The following is a 23,207-nucleotide window of genomic DNA, read 5'->3' as shown; positions in this document are numbered from 1 at the left end:
AGTGGAATCTTGCTGCTATTTGGAATTCTGCTGTTCTTATGAGATGGTCTTAGCTGCACTTATTAGTGAGGCACATGCAAAATTGGACTATGGGCAGGTAGTTTTGGTTATTTCTCTTGACTGGTCTACAGCCTCTCATTTGATTGATCATGCTCTTCTCTTATGTAGACTAGCAGAGAGAGGTTTAAGAGGCCTAGTTTTAGAAATTCTCTTCTTCCTGATTGAATCTTTCATTCAAAGTGATCACACCTGGTTCTGTTTAATCCTCTGCTATTCCAGTCTTGTGCTCCACAGGGTTCCATCTTGTGCCTGTAAGTAATATTTTTCTAAGCCTCCTTGCCATTGTTATCCAGAATCATAGCATCTCATCACACATCTATATGGATGATATCTTATTGTTGTATTCTGTTTATCTCAACAATATAAATTTGGATCCCTTGCAAAAATTGCTTAAGCTTGGTAGCTTCTTGGCTCCAATCCTATTGTTTAGTACTAAATCCTGATAAGACTGTTGTATGTTGGCTAACAGGCTGGCTTTATTGCATTATATCCTTTACACTTGAGACATCCAAAACCTTGAAAAGGGCCACTTGTTTTGCCTGCTGCTTCTTCAGAGGAGGATCTACATCTCTTCTCAACTGGCACCAAGATAGCTACCCGGATCAAATAGACGCCATTGGCAAATCAACCAATAAGCACCCAGCTAGGAATTAAAGGGAAAGACATCTAAAATAAGGTTTGCCATTCAATTGACTTATTCAGTCCCTCCAGAGCCACAATCTTTAATTGATAGGTCCAGTGTTGTTCTCTCTTCACATTCCCTTCTCAAATAGATGAATACACTTTGTCAATAAACATACTTTGGATGTCCTCAAATACATGATTTTTCAACACACAATATATAACCTTGGGAGATTCCAACTGTTTATTTTCAACACAATGCCTATATTCTGTAATTCTAGTTTTAAAAGGTTGAGAGGTTTCCCTACATGTAAAAGTTCATATGGACATTGTATTATATATATCACATTTCTTGAGATACAGTTAGTAGAACAAGTTTTGTAAATAGTTCTCACATCCATAAATATCAAGCCTTCCATTGTTACTGTGCAAATAGAAATTATTGCATTTCTTGTGTCCCATTTCTATAGGATGATTATTAGTCCAAATATCCAATTTGCATAACTGATCAGCTAGGTTTATATTGTGAGAAAAGGGCACCATACATTTGGACTCTGACTAGGCTAGGATGTAGTGTTTTGTGTTGGAAATCCTGGAGAATTAGCCTGTGTGGAAGATTCTGACGAGAATGACTCTTTTCTTGTGGACAGGATTACCATGCGGTGTCATTCTCTGATGATAAGTGGATTTTCTTTTTTATCTCAACACTATAGTAATTATGTGGGGAACTTTGTGTTACATATAAAATCTACAATGTGAATAAATTGAATACAATGTGTTTTGTTGTTGTTTTTTTACAGTGTGTTTTTCTCCAATTTAGGTTGGAGTTTCTCACTATTTGGGGTTTTCCTTGATGATTAAGATTAGAAACCAATGATAATTGTCATATCTGAAGAGATGGTCTCTGACTTTTGGGGTTTCTTATTGGTGTATTTAATTGAGGTCTTAATTAGTGCTTTACACATTCTAGCGTACCATAGCATAGGTTATACAAACTTGATTGTTTTGTGTAATCTGTTGAATCTTTCCATTATTTGGTTGCTGTATTAGACTTTCAACTTTCATTTGATCCACAAGAATCTGTTTGTTCAACCATGTAACACTTCTAATACAATATCACTGGCTTCTATTTATAAAAGTATTGATTCTTACTTTCAAATCTCTATGTGTGGGTGTTCTTCCCTATCTTGCCACTCTTACCATTCCCTATTGTCCCTCATGTATGCTCTGTTGATTAAACAATCATCAACTGGTTCTTTCTGGGCCCCCTCTGGTGCATCAGAAAACTACTCACCATTATGCCCTCCTCCACTTTATCTGTACAGAATTATCCTTTCCAAAATTTAAGACAGGTTTAAAGATGTTTACTTTTTAAGCAGGCATTTGAGGAGTCAGAGGATTAGCAAAATTTGGAGCCAGATCCCAAATTTGTATTTTTTTGCTTTGATAGAGTGCCACTATGGTAATGTCTGTGGCTGTTTCAATATTAGCCCATTTGAGTGAAGTCTTGTTTGAGTGATCTGTCCTAATTATTTTGGCATTCCTTTCCTTTCTCTGTTTTAGCCTGTATACTGTCTTGGCCTGCTTCATAGAAAGGTGGTATAGAAAGCCTGAATAAATTATTTGTTTAATTTATTTTTATTTATTTAAAATATTTATAGTCCATATAACAACATATCTACATGGCTCACAATGAAACATCCACAGCATCATAAAAGATATTAAATAATTGCCATGAATGGCAAAAAAATAAAAATATTACATTATATAATAATAGGATCTAATTTGCTAAGATACTACCCCAGTTTCAATTACCAAATCACACTGATTTTTAACTCATCATAGCTTTTCACCTAGACTGGGGTCATTACTGCACAAATACCTGTTGAACTAAGAGGCTTTTTTCTTTTTTCTAAAAGTCATAATATTTGCCACAGTATGTAATTCACTAGGCAGTGCATTCCACAAAAGTGGTCCAGCAACAGCAAACATATGTTCTCTTTGAAGATTTCACTACTTCCATAGGGGGAACATACAGACATTTCTGCTTTGCAGATCTCAATATTCATGGGCCATCAGACATTTGTAACATTGATATCTCTTCTCTTTCCATGTCCACCATCCATCTTTTATCTCTTTGTCCCCCATGTTAAGCATTTCCCTTCCTTGTTCAATATCTCCACTGTTTTCATATACCTGCATCCATCATCATCTCTTTATCATTTCTTTATCTCTCTATCCTCGCCCCCTGTGTTGAACATCACTCCTCTGTGCTCCTACACCCCCATCTCCCTTCTGTGTTCCTATTCTCTCTCATGTCTAACATCTCTCCTTGTTCATACTGCTTCTTGTGTCCATCATTGCCCCTCTGGGTCCATATACCATCCCCACAGAGCATCTCCCCTTTGTGATCCTGTTCCTATGCCCCCATGCATATCATTTCCCTTCTGATCCTGTTACCAGTCTATGTCCAGCTTCTCCTCTCTCTTCTTCTTCCTCCACACAAATGTGTCTCTCTCTCTTCTACAACCGCACCCATCTTATCCACCTTTCTTTCCTCCTTTCCAGCATCTGGCTCACTTGTCTGACTTCTTCTCCTTCTCCTTCCCACTGTGGTTTCAGTATTTAACTCCCTCTTCCTTCATCCTCTTGGTCTGGCATCTCTTTCCCTTCCCTTCCCTTCTCTCCTGCCTACAATGAGTCCAACACCTCTCTCTGTTCCTTCCAGCCCTCTCTCCTCCCATGGGTCCAGCACCTTTCTCCCATCCTTACAAACCCCCTCCTTCCATGATTCCAACATCTTTCCCTTTCTCTCCAGCCCCCCTCCTCTTCCTTCTCCCATGGGTCTAGCCAGCACCTGTAATATAGGGATAGTTTAAATTTTTTTAAATTTACCTGGGAGGTCATCTTCCGGGCTTCCGGGGGTCTTCGGAGGCTGGGGTGGTAATGCGGGGATGTGGTCACCGGTCGGGGGGATCGCAGGAAGTGGCACCACTGATTTTTGGTGGTCTGGGGATGTTTGGGGGCGTCCTCGGGTGTCACGATATGCCCAGGCTCCCTGGGTGTCTTCGGGCCCATTTGGGACCGGTTCAGGGCGAGGTTGGTGGATGCCAGGAGGTCCGGAGGGTTTTGGGCCGGGAGCGCCGTTAATTCGCATCCAGCCGCAATCACGATGAAGGAGGTGAGTCAGGGTCCCGGCAGGAAGAATAGCCTGTCGGAAGGGGGGGGGGAGGACGCAGTGTGTGCATGCTCCATGTACGCGTCGTATGTGGTGTTCATCTCTGGAGCTCTAGTCGGGCCTCATTGAAGCCTGGGGCTCGATTTTTGAGCTGCCCGGTTGAAGTTCCAGAGATTTTTGCAGATCTGGGTTTTTTTTTCTTTTTGTTCCGTTTTTGGAAGGAGAGCCTTGGGACTGGATCTGATGGAGGTCATCAGGTTAGAGGGATATCCGGAGACAGGTAAGGAGTCAAGTGGCCCAAACTTTAGTTTTTTTTGTAATTTGTGAGTTTTGGGACTTTAGGTTATGGGAATGAAGGGGTTAATTGAATTTTAATTTTTTTTGGAAAGTTATGGGTTCTGAGGAATTTATGTATATTTGTGGGGGGGGGGTAAACATTTGAAAAGTAGACTTTAAGTAGTGGTTTCAAAAGGGGGGGTTAAAAGGGGTTTTGGCTGGGGTTTTAGGGGAAACCTTCGACGGAGCAGGTGTTGGAGGGGATGATTGACTTTTTAATAGGTGTTTAATTTTATTTTGGATTTTTGGAAGGGTTTTAAAGGAGAAAATTCTGGGACGTCTATTAAAATAGTTCATTTTGAAAAGTAAGACCATGATTCTGTGGGGAGTGTGATGCTTGACTGTATTCGTGAATTTGGGACCTTTTGTTATTAATTTGACTTTAAAAACTCAGTACATACTATTTCTACATTGATCCATATGAAAAAAAAAATAAAATGGAGACTTAGTCTGATCAGTTGGAATTCCAAATTGACAGAAAAAAGGGTTCTAAAAGGTCATTTTTATTGGCTGGGAGAGCTCAGCTGTTCAAGCGGAGTCTCCATTGCCTGGGGAGCAGCTCTGCGGGCAGTTGAGGAGAGGGTTGGTGTGGCTGGAGTGAGAGGACGTGCAGTGTCTGTGACTGGAAGATGAGAAAGTGAAGTTTAAACTGTTTAAAAGCAGTTCTGAGTGTCAGAAACTACATATGTGACATTGCTTTGGATGTGATAGTCTGTGGTATGTTGAGTGTGTGAAGGAACTTGAGTTTGGGTGCAAGTGTGCCCCAGTATAGTTGAGTTATTTTGTGCTGAAGGTGGTCAAGGTAGGTATTAGTGCCTGAGTAAGATAAAATTAACATAGGGATAAAATAGCAGTGTCACATTAATACATGAAAGGGGAAAAGCCTTGGCTTTTTTTTTTAGTAAACTAAAGCTGAAAAAGTTACTGGTTTTATTTAGTTTTAAGGGAGAAAGAAGTTGTTTCCTGATAATTTAAAAAGAAAAGCAGGAAAACACAAATTGTGAGAGGGTGAATTTAAATGTGATTTGTGTCACAGAACATGAAATGGTGTTGAGTGCGTTCTTAAAAACAGTGAGTGCATGACCAATACCCAACATAGGATAGGGAAATAAAAGTCAAAGGTCAGGCGGGGAAGTGAGGAAAAGTCTGATTAATTTTATTTTCAGTAGAGTTCGTAGTCCCAGTATTTTTTTTGAATTTATTAATGACACCTAGCGAAATTCTGAGGGAAAAGTTAAGGAGTTAGGGTTTTCCTCCCAATTTTATTTGATTAAAAGTGAGGAGTAGGAAGAAGAGGACTGTGCAAGACCATACTCTGAAGATTTTTGTCTGGGCCCCCATGCAAGAAAGAAATTATTATTATAACCAGCTACAGAGAAGGGTTTCAGCTACATCTAAGTAACATGTTAAAGAAAATTAACCTGGATAAGAAAAGACTAAATGAGAAACTTACCTGAGTTCGTTTGGAAGTTCATTCTTCTTGTAAGATCTTCTTGTGAACACACAGATAGATAGTACACACAAAAAATCAAATCCTTAACAATGGCAGAGGGAAAAAAATCTAACCATTTAAGCATTTTAAAGTAAGGAAAAAAATATGTATACTCATCTGATTGGTGGTGTTCTTTTCTGTGATTTAAGCTAATTCCATTGAAAAAAAAACAAAAGAAGACAAGAGTGCATTGTTGTAATTATTCACTTAGAATATTTATGTTTAAACATTTAAAAGAAGAATATAAACAATTTCACAGTAAAATCTTTTTCATAATTTGTGAAAATAAAAAGAAGTTGTAAGTTTTTGAGTTTGGTTCTTTCAGAAAAAAAGGCAAAATCCTATATTTAGTTTTATTTCCTCTCTCTTTGAGGGTGAGAGACTAGGCTAGTTTATTGTATCCTTTCTCCTGTTTCAGGCTGTGTGTTTCTAAGTTCTTGGCACGACTACCAGTAGCGGGTATTCTGGTTTACACACGGAGTGGCCTAGTGGTTAGGGTGGTGGACTTTGGTCCTGGGGCACTGAGTTCAATTCCCACGTCAGGCACAGGCAGCTCCTTGTGACTCTGGGCAAGTCACTTAACCCTCCATTGCCCCATGTAAGCTGCATTGAGCCTGCCATGAGTGGGAAAGCGCAGTGTACAAATATAAAAAATTATAGAACTAGCCTGAACCAGCGGGGGGGGGGGGGGGGGGGGTTACACACCTTTCTCCCTTTCCATCCTCCTCCCCACAGGTCTGACATCTCTTTCTACCCACTGCATATAGCTTACATTTTCATATAGCCTGGCAGAGATTCACACAGCTCTGTGGCCTTCCTTCTGTCATGTCCCACCCTCTCTAAAGCAACTTCCTGTTTAGCAGTCAAAACAGGAAATTGCAGTGGAGAAGGCAAGATGCAGCAGAAGGAAGACCACAGAGCTGACTTGTGCGAATCACTGCTGGGCTGCAGGAACATGTATCTTACAAGTAGCAGATAGAAAGAGGTGATAGGCCCACGGGGAGGAAGATGGGATGGGAGCAAAGGCATTTTATGGTTCCTATGCAGTGGTAAAAAGTGTTTTTTTCCACTTCTGCGGTAATTCTGATTGCAATGTTACCATTACCTTGCATTTACCATGGTTTTACTATGGTAAATCCACAGTACCAGCAACCATGCCATTCTCTAATATGTTCACTGTGTCAAGCCCCAGTAATCATTCAAGCAGCCATAGTTTACATTAATTAGAAAGCACATAACACATATTTTGGTAAAATCAAATAAATATTACTGCAATTATCAATAGAAGCTAAAACCAAGGTTTGAGCAACCAAACAGAAGTTGTCCGTGCTCAAGAAAGGTTTCAACTGTTGTATCATCTGCAATTTAAAAACCACTAATCCTACTTGAGATTTAAGTGACAATCATGAATCAAGTCAAATCACCAAATTATGCAATTCAGATATGGATTGCATAGCTATAATGAATTTATGCTTTGCTATGCATAAGATCAAGGAGTCATTTTAATGTATATTTTGAGCCAGTATGATTGGTGTGAATGGCAGAGCAAACACACAGAACAAGAGCCCTCACAATCACATAGTCGAGTCCAACACAGTGACGGTGACAAAGAAAAAGAACAACTAAATGAAGTCCAAAATAAAAGAAGTTTATTGAAGTATCCAAAGACTTGCCACAAGTCGTGTTTCGGTCGCACTGGCCTGCCTCAGGAGTCTTCAGTAGAATGTCTCTAAACCTGCTGGCTATTCAGATAAAAAAAAACAATTATTGCACCTTATTCAAAGTAAAATTGCTAGCTCAGAACATGCTATAACAGAATGCTGAAGACTCCTGAGGCAGGCCAGTGCGGCCAAAACATGACTTGTGTCTAGTCTTTGAATGTTTTAATAAACTCCTTTTATTTTGGACATCATCTAGTTTTTTTTTTTTTTTTTTTTTGCGAGAGCTCTTGTTTTTCTATGTGTTTGCTGGTTTATCCTGTTAGAACGTGTTATTCTGAGCTAGCAATTTTACTTTGAATAAGGTGCAATAATTGGTGTTTATTTGAATAGCCAGCAGGTTTAGAGATATCCTACTGAAGATTCCTGATGCAGGCCAGTGCAGCTGAAACATGACATGTCGAGTCTTTGGATGTTTTAATAAACTCTTTTTATTTTGGACATCATCTAGATGTTCTTTTTTTTGTCACCTTCACTGTGTAGTACATGAGAATGACTGAGTGCATATATATGGCCTGAATATGTTCATTGCTTTTTCATATGTGAGAACAAAGATGTGTAAACAAAGCAAGATGGGACATTTGTGGTAAGTATGAGCATGAAGCTGATTCTATAGAATGCAAAGCCCAACCAAGCCGTGTTACAAAAGGTAACTATCACAATTTTGTTACAAAGAAAACAGTGCTGCCTCTCTAGCTTCTGCCATAAAAAAAACTGCACTAAATGATTTGTAGAGAGCTGAGGGTTTTTTTGTTGTTGTTGTTGTCCCCCCCCCCCCCCCCCCCATCTCCCTGTCATGGCATGTGATATAGTAAAATGGTAAGACTTATTTGTAAATTTTGCTGTGAGGGAGAAGAAAACTGACAACTACTCTCATTAGAGAACTGTTGATTTCAGCTAGAGGCCTTCCAGTGGTCTTCTAGCTCAAAGAAGGAATAAATATATCCTGGTATGAGGGTTCTGGAGATGAATATATGCTGTATGATTCTATGGATTAAAAAAAAAAAAAAGAAACCTCTCAATGGGCATGTTCCTGGTTAGATTAGAAATCATTAATGGTGTGCCTATGGTGGTTCTGCTTTCTGCATGTTTAAAATACCTTTCTATAAGTCATTTCTGAATAAGATAAAAATAAGATAATATACTCTTTTCTGGCAACTATTATTCAGGAAACCCAAATAGCTATAGATATTCTTTATCTGAAGCCCTAAAACAGCAGAGGAGAATTGAACCTCAGAGAATAAAGACAATTTAAAACTCAGAAGTTTAACTGCTTTCTGGAGCCATCCAGTGCTAGTGAATCATCTTAGATACCTAAAGAGATATAGCTCTGCTAACATAGAATTTGAGAGTGAAGTAATAAATCTAAAATGGTCTTAATGTGACAATTTCAGAACAAGAAACTTTCCTCAACCTCAATATACTATTATATATATATATTTTTTTTTATTTTTTTTTTTGTCTGAAAACTCTAAAGTTAGATTCCATTCCCTAAAGCCTTGCTGTTGGAAGATGTTATACCAGTGAAATTTAAACAAAGAATTAGCCACCATCGCTGTAGCAAATATTGATTTAGTTCACAATTTAATAATATTTATTTGAGGCCAGCTGGCTGTATAGGACAAGCAGTTCAAATAAACAGTTTACAGAAAGTTTCCATGAAAACATGAATGCTTTGATCAGAAATGAAAGCATGTAGGTTCTGAACTGATTCAACTTTTACATTTATTGTTATAAACCTAAAGGCACTTTCAAACAGCAAATATTTGCATCCTTTGTTCAAACACCCTAGACAACTAAGCTTAGGTTCATAGAATGGCCAGTATAGATGGCAACCCTTTGTCCAAAAGTTACAGTTTCCATTCATGAAAAAGATGGAAAAAAATAATAACATATTATTGCCCCAAAGTGACCTTTATTTAATTTTAATAACCTTCTATAAGAAAAGCATTCTAATAATGAGAAGATATTCTCTTGATTTCAAACAGAAGGAAACTCAAAGGTGAAAGCAAAGTCCTGTGATATTAGTGAAAGGGAATTCAACACTTTTGAAATATATCTAATAAAAATGCACTTAATTAATATTTCAGTTTAAAAGAAGAATAGCCATGAAATAAAATTTTGAGAGGCTCTGTAGAGAGATTGCTGTAGAAAATCTACTAAAAGCAAGCTTCTACATGCACACAATTATGTTGGAATCTATTTCAAAATGCTATTTAACATATGAATACTAAGTCAATGACAGTTGCAACTGCTGTCACCTAATTGTGCCCTGAAGTGTGCATAACATATAGAGGGGCATAATCGAACGCGAACACCCATCTCCATGGGCGTCTATGTCTGAAAACGGGTATGTGAAGAGGCGGGACAGACCGTATTATCGAACAAGATGGGCGTCCATCTTTCGTTTCGAAAATACGGTTTGGACGGACCGAATGCAATGGATTTAGTCCCTTCTGAGATGGGCGTTTTTTTTTTTTTTGTGATAATGGAAACTAAAAACGCCCAGCTCAGAAACGTCCCAATCCAAGCTATTTGGTCATGGGAGGGACAAATGTACAACACTACCATAGTTCTTAGGGGTGAAGGGGGCAACTACATGTGGGTACAGTGGGTTTTAGAGGCCTCCCATTTACCACCACAAGTGGTACAGGTGTGGGGGGGATGGGCCTGGGTCTGCCTACCTGAAGTGCACTGCAGTACCCACTAAAAGTGCTCCAGGGACAGGACTTGTTGCTGGTGTATAACCTTGGCACAGCAGTTCACACCTGAAGACTAATCTCGCTGAAAATGTCCTTTAATTGAATAAGCACCTTTACTCACAGTTAACTGCAGATCAGAGGTTGTGCCCCACTGGCAACAAGTCTCGCTGGTACTGAGATTAGCAGTAGGTCCGAGCTGGCAGAATGGTGTACAATGAATGCCCTCTTTCAGCAACGTTCAAGGTAAGAACTAAGTGCTGTAACGTGGCTAACACATGAAAGGGATCTAAAAGTGTCTTACACAAATGGCCACTACCTCATGGACTACCGGAAACAAAATAGGGCACACTCTGACCCAGTAAGCAGAGGGAAAAGCACCATGGGAGTAGAGCCTACCAACTACCAACATCATGAGCATTTGCCACAAGCTAGTGGAATCACAGAGCCCAATACCCTACATCCACCACAATGCATTGCTGATGTGACTCTGCAGTGCCCTTAACAGAAAAGTTGTCACACTCACCCGAGACCCACATCAGAACCAGGGAAAGGCTGTCAGAGGATAGAACACATTCTGCTGTCATGGAAGTGGGTACGGCATTTGAGGCTGGCATACAGACTGGCAAAAAATGTTTGTAAAGTGGGTTTTTTTTGGTGGGAGGGGGTTAGTGACCACTGGGGGAGTCAGGGGAGGTCATCCCCGAATCCCTCCGGTGGTCATCTGGTCAGTTGGGGCACTTTTTTGGGACTTGGACCTGAAAAAAAAAGGTCCATATAAAGCGGACCAAATTCTCGTCAAAAACGCCCTTCTTGTTTCGATTATCAGCTAAAGACGCCCATCTCTCCTTGGCCAATAACCACACCACAGTCCTGCCTTTGCCACGCCTCCAACACGCCCCCATGATCTTTGTTCATTTCCATGATGGACTGCAGTTGAGGACGCCCAAAATCGGGTTTTGATTATACCGATTTGGGCGCCCATGGGAAACGGACGCCCATATCCCGATTTGGGTCAAAATATGGGTGTCTTTCTCTTTCAAAAATAAGCTGGATAGTATTCTATGTTTGTGTATCTCAGAGACCCTCCCATGACCTGCACATACACTGTGCATGTTTACACCTCCTCACACATTTGTGCTAAGCCATTTTGGCACATATGTTAGAGAATAGTGCCTAGCACTTAAGCGTGTATAATTGCCAATTAAATGTGCCAATCATGGAGATAAGTGCCATTATTCTATTCCGTAGATGCACAATTGGTGCCTATCTTTAAATGCCAATTTATAGAATTGCCCTTCTCCTGCAGTTTTCATAAAGTACAAGAGACCATAGAAAGAGCAATGTAATCAGGAAAGCAAATATGCAAATGGAAGAACAGTACAATGGTAAATTAGTGATAGAAGAAAGTCCTAAAGTGGCATTATGAGGCCCAGAGGTGAAGGAGAGGAAAACAGAGGTTGATGAGAAAAAAGTGGAATTGCTTAACATTTTTTTGTCTGATTTTCACTAAGGAAGGACCCAGAGTTGGAACACAAAAAAATGTTAGTGAAGCTAACTTCAAATAATTTACAGAAGGTTACAGAACTAGCTTAACTTAAATGTGGGCAACAAGATGGGGCCCAATGGGATACATCCAAGGGTATTATGGGAAATAAGGGAATTTCTGAAAGCAGGTTGGCTGCAAGACCTCCTCGGCACCTGGAAGGTGACCAGAAGGCATTGGGGTAGTAGGAGCAGAAGCCTAAGTGGATTCCTGGGATTCAGCCAGGAGGATGCTGAAAGGAATAGGCAGATAGACTGTGAGACCTCCCCTGCACTCGACAGGTGGCCATAAAGAATGCAGGGTAGCAGGAGCCCTTTATCTTTCCTCTCCATCCTCCATCTCTTCATCCCTCCCAATTCCCTTCTCTTTTTGCTTTTCCTACCTTGTTTGCCCTGACACGCTCAATTCACTATTCCTCAAAACCCCACTCTCACTACATTTACTACAGTTCATAATATTCTCTTTAAAAACTTTGTGATTGTAATTTACTATATAAGCCGCATTGAGCCTGCAATGTATGGGAAAGCGCGGGGTACAAGTGTAATAAATAAATAAATAAATAAAATACTACTAGACATATGCTTCATTTCATACAACATATAATAGACAGGCCCTTCTCAAAAAGAGCTTACAATCTATTCTACAAAAAGGACAAATAAGGGATTAGGGAGTTTCATTTACTATAGGAATGGTTAAAATGTTACGGATACTGAGCAGGTGGACACAAGTTTAAGAGTTAAAAGTAGCCTCAGAAAGGTGGGTTTTTCACGGTACAGTATAGATAGGGTTGCCGACTAGATCCAGATTTATCCAGCAGGGTTGATCTAGTCCTGGACTTACCCCATTGCATAAAGAGATTTGTGGGTCTGATTTCCCATTATCTCCCCTAAGAAAAGTCAGGCTACAAGTCCTTGCATGCATTGGAGTAAGCCAAGAACTGGATCAACCCTGTCGGGTGAATCTGGAGCTAGTTGGCATCCCTAAGTAAAGGAACTGTAAGTTCTGTGCATTAAACAAGAGTGAGATAATGATTGTATTTAAAAATCTTAAGTTATGCAGGATGGAAAAACTATGAGTATTTTAGTGAAAGTTAGGCTTTGGACCTAGCTGGCTTTGTAGAACTGTCTTTTTAAACCACCTTCTTTGACAAATAGGTTTCTCAGACTACTACAAGAGCATATTGTCATGGAGAAGGTGGTAGATGCCTGGAATGCCCTCCTAGTGGAGATGGTGGTAACAAAAACAGTAATGGAATTCAAAAATGCATGGGATAGAAAGAGAATAGTATCAAAACAAAACTTAATACATCAGCAGTTACAAGCTTATTTATGATGCGCAGGATTGGTGCTTAAATGGTAGCTCCAGCACTGGGGAAGTAAAGCCAGTGCCAGAAAGACTTCTACAGTCTGTGTCCCATAAATGACAAAACAGATCAGGATAGACTGGAGTGAGGTTTGATGTCAACTCCAGCAGCTGGTAAGTAGGGCCAGCAAAGGGTAGACTTTTTTTCTATGGTGTGAGCCCTAAATGTAGGAAGGATGGATCAGGATCAAGTATCTATATTTTTTATTCCACATTCATATTGTATGCTATGAATGTGGGTCCTATATATCTCAATGAAGTGGGTGTGAAGTGGATCTTAGCAAATAGCATGTTGTAATAACACTATTAGGTTGTTGATTCAATAACGATTTAATAATGAATGTAACTGTTGGGCAGACTGGATGGACCATGCAAATCTTTACCTGCCATCATTTACTATGTTACTATATTTCTTTCTAACAACTTTTTCATGAATAGTTTTATCAGCGGGGCTTATAAGAACATAACAATAGCCATACTGGGTCAGACCAATGGTAAATGAAGCCCAGTATCCTGCTTCCAGCAGTGGCCAATTCAGGTCAGAAGTACCTGGCAGAAACTCAAGGCCCCTTTTACAAAGCAATTTTATGTTCGAGTTCATTCAGTATTCCAGAGTGTTTACCATCTGGTCCAGATGATTTATCACTCTTTAACTTGTCGATTTTACTCACTATATTTTCCAGATTCAGTGAGATTTCTTTCAATTCTTCCACATCATCGCACTTAAAAACCATTTTTGGTACAGATAGATCTCTTACATTTTCTTTCATAAATACCAGAGCAAAGAATTAATTCAGTCTCTCCACTATGGCTTCGTTTTCCCTGAGTGCTCCTTTTGCTCCTTCATGATCTAACAGTCCCACAAATTTCCTCATAGGCTTTCTGCTTCTGATGTACCTGAAAAAGATATTACTATGAGTTTTGCCTTCACATAAAGTTTTTCTTCATATTCTCATTCAGCCTTCTTTATCAATGCCTTGCATCTAGCTTGACATTGCTTATGTTGCTTCGTATTTCTTCATTTTGATCCTTTCCCCATTCTTTGAAGCATTTTTTTTAGCTCTAATAGCCTCTTTCACTTCCTCTTTTAACCATACTGCTGTCATTTGCTCTTCTTGTTAATATCTGGAATACATCTAGTGTGGGCTTCCACAATGGTATTTTTAAATGACGTTCATGCCTCATATAAAATCCTAACCTTTGCAGCCAATCCTTTTAGCTTCTTAACCATTTTCTTCATTTTGTTGTAGTCACCCTTTTGAAAATTAAATGATGCTACAGTAGATTTCCAGAAGGTCTTTGGCTTTCCACCTAACTAAGGGGTCATTTTACTAAGTTGTGGTAAAAGGGGGCTTTGCTAGCTTCAGTGTGTGTTTTTGATGCACGTTGAGGCCCCATTTTACCACAGCGGGTAAAAGGTTTTTTCTGGAATAGAAATGGCCGTGTGGTAAGTGAACCACTTGCCGCACGGCTAATTCAGGGGTGCCATTTCAGGCACCGCCTACTTACCACTGAGTACGCAACAGTGCTATAAAAATAGAAAATATTTTTGTAGCACAGGACATGGTGTGCGCTGGAGGTGGGAGCTACCTACCGGGCTCCTGCTGTAGCCCGGCAGTAGTTCTGGATTAGCATGCTAAAGCCTGTTGCTTTGTGCCAATCCTTTAGTAAAAGGGCCCCTAAGTGCTGACCTTTGGTCATATGCAGAGACACTATATTTAAAATCTGTCTCCCCTTCCCTCTCTTCTCCTACTATTCCTTTCACTGCTTGTGAATGTCTTTTTACTATCTTAAATCAAATTCCTTTCTGTTTTTAATGTTGTAATTTGTATATCACTTTGACATATTTTTTTAAGCTAAGTCAAATCTCAAGACTTTACTAACATAGATTTCCTTAGTGAATTCACTCTAAGTATCAGCTCAAATTTGATCATGTTACAATCACTGTTTCCCAGCAGATCCAACACCAAAGTGAATAGACTCTGCCTGACACAATGAGATGGGAAACATCTTGGTACTTATCACAGTTTAGAAACCTGTGATAAACATGTTTCTGTGTTTTCTGATTGACTGCTGGATATAGTGCTTCCTGGATGGAACGAGTCTAATCCTTACTGTATGTTTTTATTTTATTTTTTATTTTTTTTTGTGGGGGGGGGGGGGGGACGACTCCATTAAGGGCACTCTGCTTGGACTTTGCTTTGGACATTTACTTGGAACTTTGTTGAAATATACTGTGCACAGATACTGGTGCAATGACCTGTGCAGGGCCTTGTGATTTCAGAGTTGACATCTGTGACCTATCTTTCTGCAATATTCCTTGGGAGCTAGACAGAATTGAAGAGCCACCTTGCTTGTTCTTGTGCATTCAGTCAATCACTACGCTTGCTTATCTGATTGTTCTCTGACGAGTCACACCCGAATGTCTAATTGCTGTGAATCCTGATTATCACCTGCAAATAATAAAGAGCTAAATATATGATTATACCTGTTCTGGGGTATATGAGTGGGTTTCTTTGATCCTTGCAAAATTATAAAGAACAAAATTACAGAGCATATTCAAAAGCATGGATTAATGATACAAAGCCATCATTGATTTAGTGAAGTGAAATCGTGCTTCACCAATCTATTACATTTTTTTGAAGGGGTGAACAAACATGTGGATAAAGGTGAGCTGGTTGATATGGAGGGGCATAATCGAACGAAAACGTCTATCTCCATGGGCGTTTATCTCCGAGAACGGGTCCGTGAAGGGGCGGACCGAACCGTATTTTCGTAAAAAATAGACGTCCATGTTTTATTCGACAATTTGTGAGCTGGGCGTTTTTGTTTTTCAGCGATAATGGAAAATGAAAGCGCCCAGCTCAAAAACGAATAAATCCAAGGCATTTGTTCGTGGGAGGGGCCAGATTCGTAGTGCACTGGTCCCCCTCACATGCCAGGACACCAACCGGGCACCCTAGGAGGCACTTTTACAAAAACAAAAAAAAGGTAAAAGAGCTCCCAGGTGCATAGCACCCTTCCCTTGTGTGTTGAGCCCCCCAAATCCCCCTCAAAACCCACTCCCCACAAGTCTACACCATTACTATAGCCCTAAGGGGTGAAGGGGGGCACCTACATGTGGGTACAGTGGGTTTGGGGGGGGTTGGACGACTAATAAGCATTAAGCAGCACAATTGTAACAGTTAGGGGGGGATGGGCCTGGGTCCACCTGCCTGAAGTCCACTGCACCCCCTAACAACTGCTCCAGGGACCTGCATACTGCTGCCAGGGAGGTGGGTATGACATTTGATGGTGAAAATAAAAAGTTGTGAAACATCATTTTTTTGTGGTGGGAGGGGGTTAGTGACGACTGGGGGGGTCAAGGGAGGTCATCCCCGATTCTCTCTGGGGGTAATCTGCTCATTTAGGGCACTTTTTGGGGCCTTATTCGTGAAAACACAGGGTCCAGGAAAAGTGCCCTAAATTCTAGCTACAAACGCATACTTTTTTTCCATTATCAGCGAAAGGCGCCCATTTCTGTTCAGGTGATAACCATGCCCCAGTCCCGCCTTCACCACGCCTCTGACACGCCCCCGTCAACTTTGTACGCTTCCGCGATGGAGTGCAGTTGAAAACGTCCAAGTTCAGCTTTCGATTATACCGCGTTATTCGTTTTTGTGAGATAAACGTCCATCTCCCGATTTAGGTCGGAACTTGGGCGTTTTTCTCGTTCGATTATAAGCAGGATTGTGTATCTGGATTTTCAAAAGGCGTTTGACAAAGTACCTCATGAAAGACTCCAGAGGAAATTGGAGAGTCACAGGATAGGAGGTAGTGTCCAATTGTGGATTAAAAACTGGTTAAAGGATAGAAAACAGAGAGTAGGGTTAAATGGTCAGTTTTCTCAATGGAGAAAGGTAGTTAGTGGGGTTCCCCAGGGGTCTGTTCTGGGACCGCTGCTTTTTAATATATTTATAAATGACCTAGAGATGGGAGTAATTAGTGAGGTAATTAAATTTACTGATGACACAAAGCTATTCAAACTTGTTATATTGCAAGAGGATTGTGAAAAATTACAAGAGGACCTTACGAGACTTGGAGACTGGGCGTCCAAATGGCAGATGATGTTTAATGTGAGCAAGTGCAAAGTGATGCATGTCGGAAAGAGGAACCCAAATTATAACTATATAATGCAATGTTCCACGTTAGAAGTTACCGACCAAGAAAGGGATCTAGATGTTGTCATTGATGATATGTTGAAACCTTCTGCTCAGTGTGCTGCGGCGGCTAAGAAAGCAAATAGAATGTTAGGTATTATTAGGAAAGGATGGAAAACAAAAATGAGAACATTATAATGCCTCTGTATCGCCCATGGTGTGTCCGCACCTCGAATATTGTGTTCAATTCTGGTCACCGCATCTCAAAAAAAATATAGTGGAATTAGAAAAGGTGCAGAGAAGGGCAACAAAAATGATAAAAGGGATGGGACAACTTCCCTATGAGGAAAGGATAAAGTGACTAGGGCTTTTCAGCTTGGAGAAAAGATGGCTGAGGGGAGATAGATAGAGGTCTATAAAATAATGAGTGGAGTGGAAAGGGTAGATGTGAAGCGTCTGTTCACACTTTCCAAAAATACTAGGACTAGGGGGCACTCAATGAAGCTGCAAAGTAGTAAATTTAAAACAAATTGGAGAAACTTTTTCTTCACTCAATATGTAATTAAACTATGGAATTTGTTGCCAGAGAATGTGGTAAAGGCAGTTAGCTTAGCGGGGTTTACAAAAGGTTTGGACAGCTTCCTAAAGGAAAAGCCCATAGACTATTATTAAAATTGACTTGAGGAACATCCACTGCTTATTTCTGGGATATGCAGCATAACATGTTTTGTACATTTTAGGGATCTTGCCAGGTATTTGTGACCTGGATTGGCCACTGTTGGAAACAGGATGCTGGGCTTGATGGACCTTTGGTCTGTCCCAGTATGGCAATACTTATGTACTTCTGTAACTCACACAACCTATTGATTTATGTGTAATCCAATAAATGATTTGATCAGATATGATCAGAAATTTATAAATAATGCAAGAAAAATATCTCTCGCTGTGACACTAAACATAATGGTCACAAAAACAGGATGATATACAATACTCTTTCAAAATGCATTTAAAAATTAGTATGGACTGTTAAAGGACTATCAACAATTTTAGTAGGATAAGCCCACAATATTGTGAATGCCACCAGGCATATTTATATCTCAATCAAAGGTCAAATCTTACTGTTCAAAATGTGTTAATATCCCAACTAATGTTCAAAATCAAATAAACTTTCTTTCATAAAACAAAACTTATCTTAGTGATAATACAGTGCAAATCTTCAGTACTGGTGGTTTTCAATACTGGCACAATGTACAAATCTGCACAGCACTGTGTTTTGAGCAGATGCTTTTCATGAAAAAGTATTCATCTTATTTTCCAATTCATCATTGCAGAAAATTGTCCCCTTCACATGAATGAGTGAATCAGATTTTTGTAGGTATGCTTTGCCATGAGGAAGACCAAATTCCCAAGCTCCATTTCTGCTTTTTCAACTTGTCAGGACTGGGAATCTAAGGGATTGTTCAACAGCAACACTTACTCTGTTTACACATACTCTGGCTACACAGAGAGTGGCAGTCTTTTGCCCTTGATTTATTACAGTAGCTGGGATTACTGGTTTAGACAAGAAATGCTTAAAAACAGGAAACAAATGTAAGATCTCGTTCTCGTTTTACTAACTGGCGGTAAGCCCAACGCGGGCTTACCGCTCGCTATTTAGGAAGTACCGGTGGGCTAACGCAGCAGCCTGGCAGTACTTCCCCCCCCTACTGTGCCGTCATTTCCGGCGCTACACAAATTTGTTGCGCCGGATACTACCCGGCGGTAATCAGGCAGTGCCGCATGCTGCCCGATTACTGCCGGGTTAGCACGGGAGCCCTTACCGCCACCTCAATGGGTGGCAGTAAGGGCTTCCCCCTGAAATGACCATGTGGCAAGTGCTTTACTTGCCATCCAGCCATTTCCTGAAGGAAAGCGAGACCGGCCCTTTTACCAGCTGTGGTAAAAGGGGGCCTCGGCGCGTGTGTAAAACATGTGCCGACACCAACGCAGGCCCCGTTTTGCACCAACTTGGTAAAAGGGGGCCTAAGATAGCTCTAAATAACTTATTATATCAGCCCCCCACAGAAACTGGCTCAATCTAGATACAAAATGAGCAGGAAAAACTGCAGGGATAAAAACATGCTTTTTTTATGGTGCATACTAAACCTGGAGTATTTTTTTTCTGAATGATTTTATTGAAACCCTGAATAGTGAACTAAAATGTGCCATAGTGCAGTAGCTCCCAGAAAATTTGCAAATAGCTAGAAATGATTTAAGTAACCTAAGAGCAGTGAAAACATTGACAGTTCACAGAGGATCAAAAGCAAATACACTTTCTACTTTTGCACTGGACATTTCCTCCAAATTCCAAACAGCTTTGGAAAATAATATCTCATGGCACTGATTCCAAAATACTCAACCTACAGTCCTACAGTCTTTGAGTGTGTTGGTAGCGCTTACTTTATTATACAGTTTTAGGGTTGTTATAAGTTACTGTACTGAACTACAGTTTGCAGAAATAATGTAATTAAAAAGATACCTCAAAGAATAATAAACATGTAATAATGCTATAAAATGAAAACTACTAGTTGTTTTCCATTACTCTGCATGCTTTGGTTAGAAGGTAATTCTGTTGAACCTGTTCCAATTCTCTGTTATGCCATCAACTCAGCTCTAATCTTTGTGAGACTAAAATCATTATTATAATAATCCTAGATAGTTTTCAAAATGAAAATGCTTGCTTAAAATAGCAGTCACTACTGTTATTAGAACTACCAGGCACACAAAACCTCTAAATTCACAAGGGGAAGACAGTTTTATATTACACAATACAGGGTTTTATGCACTGAAATGGGCTTTTTGAAAATTGCCCACCACATACAGAGGTACAGTTGTATATTTAGGGGCCCTTTTACCAAGCTATGTAAGCGTCTATGCGTGCCCAACGCATGCCAAAATGGAGTTACTGCCCATGTACCATGTGGCTCTTGCAGTAATTTCACTTTTGGCATGCGTATTGGACACACACCAAGTGGCATTTGACGTGTGTAGGTCATTACTGCTCGGTTACCATGTGAGACTTCACCACTAGGTCAATGGCTGGCGGTAAGGTCTCAGACCCAAAATGGACATGCACCATTTTTCATTTTGCTGTATGTCCATTTTCGGCAAAAAATTTTAAAAGGTCTTTTTTCACAGGTGTGCTGAAAAATGAACCTGTGTGCACCCAAAACCCGCGCCTACACTACTGCAGGCCGTTTTTAAGCACACCTTAGTAAAAGGACCCCTGACAGATCCTCATGTTCACCCTTAAGGAACAGCAGAGACCTCTAGTGGCTCTACCAGGTTGCCTGCAAATGTTCTCCCATTTCTAGAACATGAATTGTTTCTCCAGCCACAGACTGACAGTGGAAAGAGGAGACTTCTGTGAACAGATCATTACTCTTTCTCCTCCCCTTTACCAGAATATGTGGTGGAGGGCTGGTTCCCTGTTTCAGCTCTCTCCTCATTTAGATTTAGCAGCATTATAGGCTTTGTTAGGTGCATTTTCTCTTCTCTTTATAGTAAAGAAGTATTCTAATATAGGAGGCAAGAACCAAGTCTCTCCTCATAGAGTAATAGAATGATGGCTAGGCAGCAGGATCCTGAGAAGCGTGTATATCAAGCCTGAAGAACAGAGGAGAGCAGAGGATGGTCCCAGGAGGAAAGTCCATGGGACAAAAAGTTTCCATAGTAGTGTTCCTACCAGGGAAGGGACCACCTACAAGGACTTTGTACCTTGTGAAAAGGATTCACTGCTTCCCAGCCAGGTGGAGCCGCCCACCAACCGAACTTCCAGAGCTCACCACAACTGCAGACAGTGGCTAGGTTAAAAGCTTTTATTATCAGGCCAATAACAGCTGTCTCAAACTTCAGTACACAAGTTATCTCCAAACAACAAGTTCCACCCACATACGTAGGTTTCCAGTAAGGCAGGTAAATAAAGCAAGCTTCCAAATAAATCAGGCTTCCAATAAGGCAGGTGAATAAAACAGGTTTCAAAATAAGTCAGGCTTCCAAAAAAGCAGGTAAATGAAGCAGGTTTCCAAATACATCAGGCTTTCAATAAAGCAGGTAAATAAAGCAGGTTTCCAAATACCTCAGGCTTTCAATAAAGCAGGTTCCAAATACTTCAAGCTTTCAATAAAGCAGGTTTCCAAACCCTCAGGAGCTGGCCATCCCTGCCTTCGAACTTTCCCACTCCATAGAGGCTTCTCCCCCCCCCCCCCCCCGGGATTCCTCTCCCCCCTGATCTACCCCTCCTTCCATGTAATCCATCAAATCATCTTCTTCCCTCTCCATGGGCCCCTCTCTATTCCAGCTGGGCTGCATGGTATATTGATTGCGTATCCAGGGGAACTGAGCTTCCTCCCTCTGTCTCCCCCTAGTGGGGGATGAAATTATAGGTTCAGCCTGGCCATCCCCCTGGCTCCTTCTGCTGGAGCTGGGAATCCATTCTCTTGTTTCCAGATTACTCTTTGCCTCCCTCCTTGCAATGGCTTCTGGTACTTGTATTTCAGGGTCTAAATACTACATCCCAGCCCCCCTGGCCATAGCCTTGTCCAAGCCCTAACTCACTAACAACTTTAAATTCCCTAAAAGAGAACCTTCCTTACATTCCCCAGGCAAGCAAAAGTTACACCAAGTGGAGGGGCATAATCGAACGGGGCACCCAAGTTTTCCTGAGGCCATCTTCGTAGGACGTCCCTGTGAAGGGGCGGGGAAACCTGTATTATCAAAACAAGATGGGCGTCCATCTTTCGTTTCGATAATACGGTTGGGGATGCCCATATTAGAGATGATCAACATAAATGTTGAGATGGTCGACCTTAGAGATGGTCATCCTCGGTTTTCGGCCATAATTGAAACCGAGGACGTCCATCTCAAAAATGACCAAATCCAACTCATTTGGTCATGGGAGGAGCCAGCATTCATAGTGAAATGGTCCCCCTGATATGCCAGGACACCAACCAGGCACCCTAGGGGGCACTGCAATGGACTAACTGATGCACTAACTGAACAGAAAAAGCCCTTCCCTTACCGATCCCTTAGCGATTCAGAAAGGAAGGGGCATGCATGAAGGACATCGCATGCAAATGAGCTGCTGACTGTTGGCTCATTTGCACATGATTTCCTTCCTAAGGAAGGGAAGCCAGTGCAGAGCAGCCAAGCATTATGCGTGGCTGCTCTGCGCATGCCAAAGATGACTTCATACATGCAGACAAGCTGTATGTATAATAGCCATCTACAACCTTAAATAAATTGCCATCTACAACATTAGAAAAATACAAGTCCAGATAAAAACGTCCAAGTGCTCATCAGGGACGTCTTTTGTTTTTTTTTTTAAGAGTATGGCTGAAGGACGTCCTTCGCTATGCCCCCGTCCCTGCAACGGCAGTTGAAGACGTCCAAAATGTGGATGTTTCTGTGAGAAGGATGTCCATGCCTGGATGTTTCTGTGAGAAGGACGTCCATGCCTGCTATGGCTTTGACACCCCCTTTATTTATTTATTTGGATCACAAGTAGCAGCAGTGGGATTTGAACCGGCCACCTCTGGATTGCAAGACCAGTGCTCTAACCACTGGAGGGGGGCAGTTCAGGACGTCCAAAATGTTTGAAAGAAGGATGTCCACGCCTTCGCTATGCCTCCGCTGACACACACATACCTCCCCTCCCAGGGACCTGCATACTGCGGCGATGGACCTAAGTATAACAGTTCAGGCTGTCAAAAAAAGTTTTTAAAGTTTTTTTTTTCAGGGTGGGAGGGGGTTAGTGACCACTGGGGGAGTCAGGGGAGGTCATCCCCGATTCCCTCTGGTGGTCATCTGGTAAGTTTGTGCACCTTTTTGAGGCTTCGTCGTAAGAAAAAATGGACCAAGTAAACTCGCCCAAGTGCTCATCAGGGACGCCCTTCTTTTTTTTCATTATCACTCGAGGATGCCCATCTGTTAGGCACGCCCCAGTCCTGCCTTTGCTATGCCTCCAACACGTCCCTGGGAACTTTGGTTGTCCCCACAACGGGAAGCAGTTGGGGATG

This window comes from Microcaecilia unicolor, chromosome 1 (assembly GCF_901765095.1).
Source record: "Microcaecilia unicolor chromosome 1, aMicUni1.1, whole genome shotgun sequence".
NCBI classification, from domain to species: Eukaryota; Metazoa; Chordata; class Amphibia; order Gymnophiona; family Siphonopidae; genus Microcaecilia; species Microcaecilia unicolor.
This window is presented reverse-complemented; position numbering follows the sequence as displayed.